The sequence below is a fragment of the Panicum hallii genome, chromosome 3 (assembly GCF_002211085.1).
Source record: "Panicum hallii strain FIL2 chromosome 3, PHallii_v3.1, whole genome shotgun sequence".
Classification (NCBI taxonomy): Eukaryota; Viridiplantae; Streptophyta; class Magnoliopsida; order Poales; family Poaceae; genus Panicum; species Panicum hallii.
Window position 1 is genome coordinate 28,800,792 of NC_038044.1, and position 7,324 is coordinate 28,808,115.

Genomic DNA, 7,324 nt, shown 5'->3' on the forward strand with positions numbered 1-7,324 from the left:
GTACCCTTTCTGAGTACGAGGCAAGCCAACAATGAAATCCATAGTGATTTCCTCCCATTTCCACTCTGGAATTTTCAACGGCTGCAATAACCCTGCTGGCCTCTGATGCTCTGCCTTGACACGCTGACAAGTGTCGCAGATAGCCACGTACTCCGCAACGGAACGCTTCATTCCAGACCACCAGAATCGTTCTTTCAGGTCGTAATACATCTTCGTGCTGCCCGGATGGATAGAATATGCGGTATCATGGGCCTCACTCAGAATCAACTTCCTGAGGTCTGCTACATCCGGCACACATATTCGACCCTTGTACCACAAGGTACCCTGATCATCCTCTCTGAAATGTGGAGCCTTGCCAATCTTGAGCAACTCACGAATCTCCTGCAGCTTCTGATCTTCCTTCTGATACTGCCTGATCTCAGCCTCTAGAGTGGGTTCCGCCTCGAACGACGTACCCGAGGTGTGATGCAAGAAACCCAGACTCAACTGCTCAAACTCCTCGCATAACTCCTGAGGCATCTGAAAAGCCACGGCCATGTTAACATAGCTCTTCCTGCTCAGAGCATCTGCTACAACATTAGCCTTGCCCGGATGATAGTGAATCTCCAGGTCGTAATCCTTGACCAACTCTAGCCATCTTCTCTGCCGCATATTCAGCTCACTCTGAGTGAAAATATACTTGAGGCTCTTGTGATCGGTGTAAATATCACACCTCTGCCCAAACAAGTAATGCCTCCATATCTTCAGAGCATGCACAACTGCGGCTAACTCCAGATCATGAGTGGGATAATTCAGCTCGTGCCGGCGTAACTGCCGTGAGGCATAAGCTATCACTCTGCCTTCCTGCATCAGGACGCAACCAAGACCATCTCTCGAAGCATCACAATACACTGTGAACCTCTTGCTCTGGTCTGGCAGAGTAAGGACTGGCGCAGTGGTCAACTTTTTCTTCAACTCCTCGAAGGCCTTCTGACGCTCATCAGTCCAAGAGAAACTCACATCCTTCTCTAGCAAGGAAGTCAAAGGCTTCGCAATCTTGGAGAAATTCTCAATGAATCTCCGATAATAACCTGCTAAGCCCAGAAAAGAGCGAACTTCCTTCACCGTCTGTGGTACAACCCAGTCAAGCACATCCTTCACCTTTCCGGGGTCCACAGCAATACCTCCCTTGGAGATAACATGACCGAGGAATGGAACCTCGTCAATCCAGAACTCGCACTTGCTGAGCTTGGCATACAGCTTGTGCTCTCTGAGCCTCTGCAACACAAGCCTCAGATGCTTCTCATGCTCTGCTTCTGACTTGGAATATATCAGGATATCATCAATAAATATCACCACAAAGGTGTCCAGATAATCCATGAAAACCTTGTTCATCAGATGCATGAAGAAAGCCGGAGCATTAGTCAAGCCGAAGGACATGACCGTATACTCGTATAACCCATACTTGCAGGTGAATGCCGTCTTCTGAATATCCTCAGGACGAATCTTCAGCTGATGATAACCCGAACGCAGATCAATCTTCGAGAATACACAAGCACCCTGAAGCTGATCAAAGAGATCCTCAATACGGGGCAATGGATGCTTGTTCTTGATAGTGACTGCATTCAGATCCCGATAATCGACGCACATCCTCTTCGCACCATCCTTCTTCTCTACAAGCAATACAGGAAAAGCCCAAGGAGAGAAACTGCGACGGATATAACCCTTAGCTAGCAACTCATCGACAGTCTTCTTAACCTCCTCATGCTCGACAGGAGCCATACGATAGGGCCTCTTAGCAATAGGAGCTGTGCCAGGCAAGAGATCAATAGAAAACTCAATGTCGCGATCAGGCGGCATACCTGGCAAATCATCCGGAAAGACATCCGGGAATTCAGACACCACGCGAATACCATCCGTGGGTCTAGCCTCCATCTGATGAAGAAATCCAGAAGGCTCTGTGGCACCGACAGTGACCTCCTGACCATCCGGTGCTGACAGAAGAACCGTCCTCTGAGCACAATCTATTCGGACTCCCCACTTAGCAAGAGTCTCCATTCCGAGGATCACATCAATGCCCTTGGAGTCCAGCACCATCAGATTCGCACTGAAATCTACCCCCCTTATGGTCACACTGACTCTGGGACAGAAGACATGAGACCTCAACTGTCCTCCCGGTGAAGATACTAACATGCACCTCTTTAATGTGCTAGTAGGAATACCATGATGCTCAACAAAAGACTGAGTGATGAAAGAATGTGTAGCACCGGTATCAAAAAGCACTGTAGCAGGATGGGCATTAACCATGAACGTACCAATAACCACGTTGGGAGCCTCGGCCGCTGACTCGGCCGTCACGTGGTTCACCCTGCCCTGAGCTGGGGCCTTGGGCGGTGTTGCACGCCCCTGCTGTCCTGCCTGCGCCTTCCGAGGGCAGACGTTGGCGTAGTGCCCTGGCTCACCGCAGTGGAAGCACACTCGCGGAAATGCAGCGGCCTGCTGCCCAGGAGGAGTGGGCGCTCCCTGCCTCTGAGCTGGTGGAGCCGGAGGCGCCGGAAGCCTCTGACCCTGTCCCGCCTGCTGCTGCTGCTGAGGATGAGGAGGAAACTGATGCCGCTGCTGGTACTGCTGGGGCGGCCTCTGCTGCTGCTGCTGCTGCTACGGAGGGTGCTGGTAGCGGGGACGGGTGTTGCTGCCCGAAGAGGATGGAGCCATCTTCCTCTTCTTATCCTCAATCTCCCGGCGCTTACGCTCGGTGTTGAGGGCCGCGTCAACCAGCTGGTTGAAGTTGTCGAAGCGGTGGTTCAGCAACGCATACTGGATGTGGTCATCCAGTCCCTCCTTGAAGTACTCCTGCTTATCGCCATCACGAGCGACGTCAGCAGGGGCGTAGCGGGCAAGCTGAAGGAAACGGTCACGATACTCCGTCACCGTCATCGATCCCTGAAATAGCGAACACAGATAACAAAGATGGAAATCGCTCAATTGGTCAGGTTACAAAAGAAATCAAGGATGGATCAAGCTCAAAAGGAATGGTATGGAATTCCGTTAAATTTTACCTGCTTAAGAGCACGGAACTCCTTCTGCTTCATCTTCATGATGCCCTCAGGAATGTGATGGTTCCTGAAACGCTCACGGAACTGGTCCCACGTGAGAGCCTCACGATCTCGAGCTGGGTAGGACTCCCACCAGTCAAGAGCGGAGCCTCGCAGCTGCCCTGCTGCGTAAAGGACTCGCTCCCGGTCGTCGCACTGCGCAACAACCAACTGGCGCTCCACCGAACGAAGCCAGTCGTCCGCCTGGAGTGGATCCGTGGCGTGTGAGAAGGTCGGAGGATGACCCCTCAGGAAATCCGCACGCCGATCACGAGGCTGAGGTGGCGGAGGAGGCGGTGGCTGAGCATGGATCTGCTGCAGAGCCTGAACGGTGTTGTTCAGGGTCGCCATCATTTGCATCTGGAGCTGGAAGAACTGCTCCGGGGTCAGTGGTGGAGGCATCGGTAACGGCTGACCAGTACTCTGGTTGTTCTGCTCCTGCTGGTCAGAACCGGAACCGGTGCGCCTGGTGTTCACCATCTGATTGCAACAAACGAAATTTATGAGAAAAGGATATGGGCAGCTGCGGAAATGAAACTTCGGAAGGATATGTCAGAAAGGAAGGAATATAGGTTTTACCCCCCCAACGTTCTAACTCAATTTTATTGTTTAGTTCAAGTGGGGTTAGGTCGATTTGCATGAACAAGTTTAACTACTAGCCTATACAATCAACCAAAAACCCAAATCAGACATTTGCACAATAACAATCATTCAATATTCACAACTTAGTCGAGCTTTCCACACTACTCGACTAACACACTCGTTCTAGCGTATTTTCATAGGGACAACCTAAACTTATAAATTACAAGATTAGGCGACGCAGGCCAACGTCTACGGAAAGCTCAAGCTACCCTCAGAAAAGACGGGGGAGATAGCAAAGCGAGGGATTAAGACTCAAGGAATAGGAGCAGAAAAATGATGGTTGAAGATTTGCGGAGGCAAGCAAGAGAACCGAAGTCCTAAACTCGACCAATTCTATCTAGGCTTCGTCCTACAGTCAACACGGCTCTGATACCAATCTGTCACACCCGATTTATAAGAACATAAATCGAGCAATCATATATGCGCCAGGATCAAGTCACGCATATATACAACAGATTATCAAGATATCACAACACATGTCACGAATAACATTAATATAAAACGTAAATGAATCAATAATATGAATTATTTTTATTACAACCGAATCAAGAATCGGTTCAAGAGTTGCGGAAGCGTAAAAGAGATACATGAAGAGCTGGGCGCCACAGGGACGTCGACTGGGAGACAAACGCCTAGAAGTCGTCGAAGCCGCTGACGTAGTCCTCCACGTTGCCGGGCACTGAGCAGCAGTCGAAGATATCCGAAAGAGAACAGAAGAGTAGAGAGGCAAGTGTGAGTACAAAACTAGTACTCAACAAGTATAACACGAGCATGAGGCTCTAAGGTTAGCTGACTCAACTGCATTAGCTTTTAATCTTGGCAAATTTTATTAAAGCTAATTACTACAAGTGGATTGGTTACCATAACCCAAATTGCATAAGAATTAATCAATATTAATTAAGAACTACTGAGAACCACCCAAACCAAACCACCCGGGGAATCTCCCTCGTCAAAGGTTGATAACCCCACTAATCAGACGGAGGATCTGGGCCGCTCATGACTGTGAGCACAGCTGATATATCAGTTTTACACTCTCGAGAGGTTGCACAACTTTACCCACAAGTCGTGAACTACGCTAGTTGTTCATCACACTTCCTTAGGTGAGATGGCTAGCAAGCACACTACGAGACCGTTACAAAGGACACGTTGGTAAGGTGTAACCGCTAAGGATTCTGGATCAGCGACGATGGGGCCCACCTCCGGGGGTACAAGACACACAGCACAGACCAAGCCGGAGGAGCAGGGACCATTGAAGCTTACCACCCCTCTTGCCCACGCAGGTAAGTTACTCCCGAACCAACCCGACCTAATTAGTGAGTCAAGACCGTCCCATTCCAGTCTTGTGGTTGCGCGGTTGTCCCAGGTTGTCGCTCTATGAACCGGTCCTTATGGAGAGTGGCCAACCAAGCACTAAGCACCGTGCTGGCCCCCTAAACCATGTTTCTAACAAAAACATCTTTTAAGGACGCACAAACCACTCAAGCACACAGCACAGAGGGTCGGCTCCAGAATTAAGTTGCATAAGACCATTAATCAAATTAATTAAAAAGGACCAAGATTTGTTATAGCGCAGCAACCTAGCACAACTAACCATAATGCAATCCCAAAGGATATATATAAAGGATATAAAGGTGGCTAGGAAAGTCCTTATAGGTATACAGTATTAAAATGCAGTATGAAATTGTATTAAAAAGTGATAGGAGGTTCATGCTATACTTGCCTTCCTCGTACTCTCCCGGCTGCTGCTCGAACTGCTCGGAAGACGGCTGCTCCTGGTACTGCTCCAAAGGCTCCGCGTCTACTCACGTTCATCAAGCATAGTCCACACATACACACATGCACAGACAATAGCAAAATATAAGAAAACAGTACAACATTACATAGAAACAGCACACAAAACTAGTCTAAAGCTATTCTACGCGTTACAACGATCGCGTGCATATAAAGAACACCTAAAACGGAGCTAAAACGCGAAAACTGCGCTTAAAACAAGATCCAGGGACCTAATTGTAAGAAAAACAGAGCAACCAGGGGCTTCTGGACAAAAACCGAGGACTAAAACGTAATTAAAGCTTAGACTCAGGGGCTAGCACGAGAAAACCCAAGATATGGACTGCGGGTACTAAATCTGGAAAGCTCAGGGGTCTAAACGAGAAGAAAAGGACCTGATCGTAAATACTTTTGAACTGTGGGTGGACGGCGGGTTGATTCCAGGGAAACCCGGGGGTTCTTTAGCAAAAGAAGCAGGCTGAAGCGGTACCTTCTGTTCTGAATCGTTGGATCATCCTCGGGCGGCTCAGATTAGATCTGCTAAACGAAGGGGTACGCGCGGATCTCACCCATCCGATCGGGATCTAACGCGCCAGAGCCGATCATAACGGGGATTCAATCCCACGCGCCGGATCCATGACGGACGGCCTGGATTTAAAATAAGGGCGAACCGGTACGGGGAAATCCCATCCACTGGATCACGATCCGATGGTCTGGATCAAGAGCCTAAGGATCTAATCCTGTCTACTGATCGCGGATCGGACGGCTCAGAAGAGAGAGGGGTGCGGCTGGCGGCGCTGACCGCCGGAGAAAGGAGGGCCGCGGCGGCGCGGCTCGGAAGCTCGCCGGAGATGCGCGATCACGCGTTTCCGGGGTCAGTTCACGACGAGATCACGCCCAGGATGCTCAGCACGACACGGGAAATCTATCTGGGCACTTGTAGGGGTGGATTTGGGCTCGGTTAGAGTAGAACGGCGGTGAGGGCGGCTCGGGACGGCGGCGCAACGGCGGCGCTCGCGTTCCGGGCTCGGGTGCGGCCTACGGCCTACGACAACTGGTGCAAAAGGAGCAGGGGATGGAGGAGGAGCTCACCAAGGTGTTTTAGAGACCGGGGCGGCAGCGGACGGTGGAGAACGACGACGACCGGCGGCGGAAGAGCTCGGCTCTTCGCGGGGGAGGATGGTGCCGGGGCGGCCGGGCCTTCTGAGCTGCGGAGACCGGTCCTGGAGGCTCCTGCGGAGAGGGTAGGGGGGTCAGCACGGCACGAGGAGGTACGAGGGCCGGCAATTTGGACTCACCGGCGGCGACGGCTCGGGTCCAATCCGAGGCAAGGCGGCGGCTGCTTCTAGGGTTCGGGACGGCGCTGTTGGGGGGGACGGGTTCCAGGGGTGGCGCAAGGGGATAAGAAGAGCGGGGCCAGGGGGCTCAGGGCAGGTTGCAGCGGGGGAGGGCCGGGGATCTCGGCCGTGCCTTGGCGCGGCCGTTGCGGGAGCAGGGGTGCGGGAGGAGGGGGATGACGGGTGGGGTCGTGTGGTCAGCGAGAGAAAGGAGGGTGCGGCTGAGAGGACTGGGCCGGGGCGCGCGAGGGGAGGAGCCGGCTCGGGCTGGGGAAAACGCAGAGGCCCAAGCGGGGAAGGGAAAGAGGGAGAGGGAGGAGCTGGGCCGCGGGTGAAGAAGAGGGGATGGGCCGGCGTGGCCCATGCGGGAAGACGAGGAGAGGAGAAAGAGGGCCCGAGAGAAGAGAGGGGGAAGAGAGAGTGGGCCGGGCTGCTTTTCTTTTATCCTTTCTTCTTTCCTTTCCTTTTTCTATACTCCACTCATTCAAACAAACATCATTT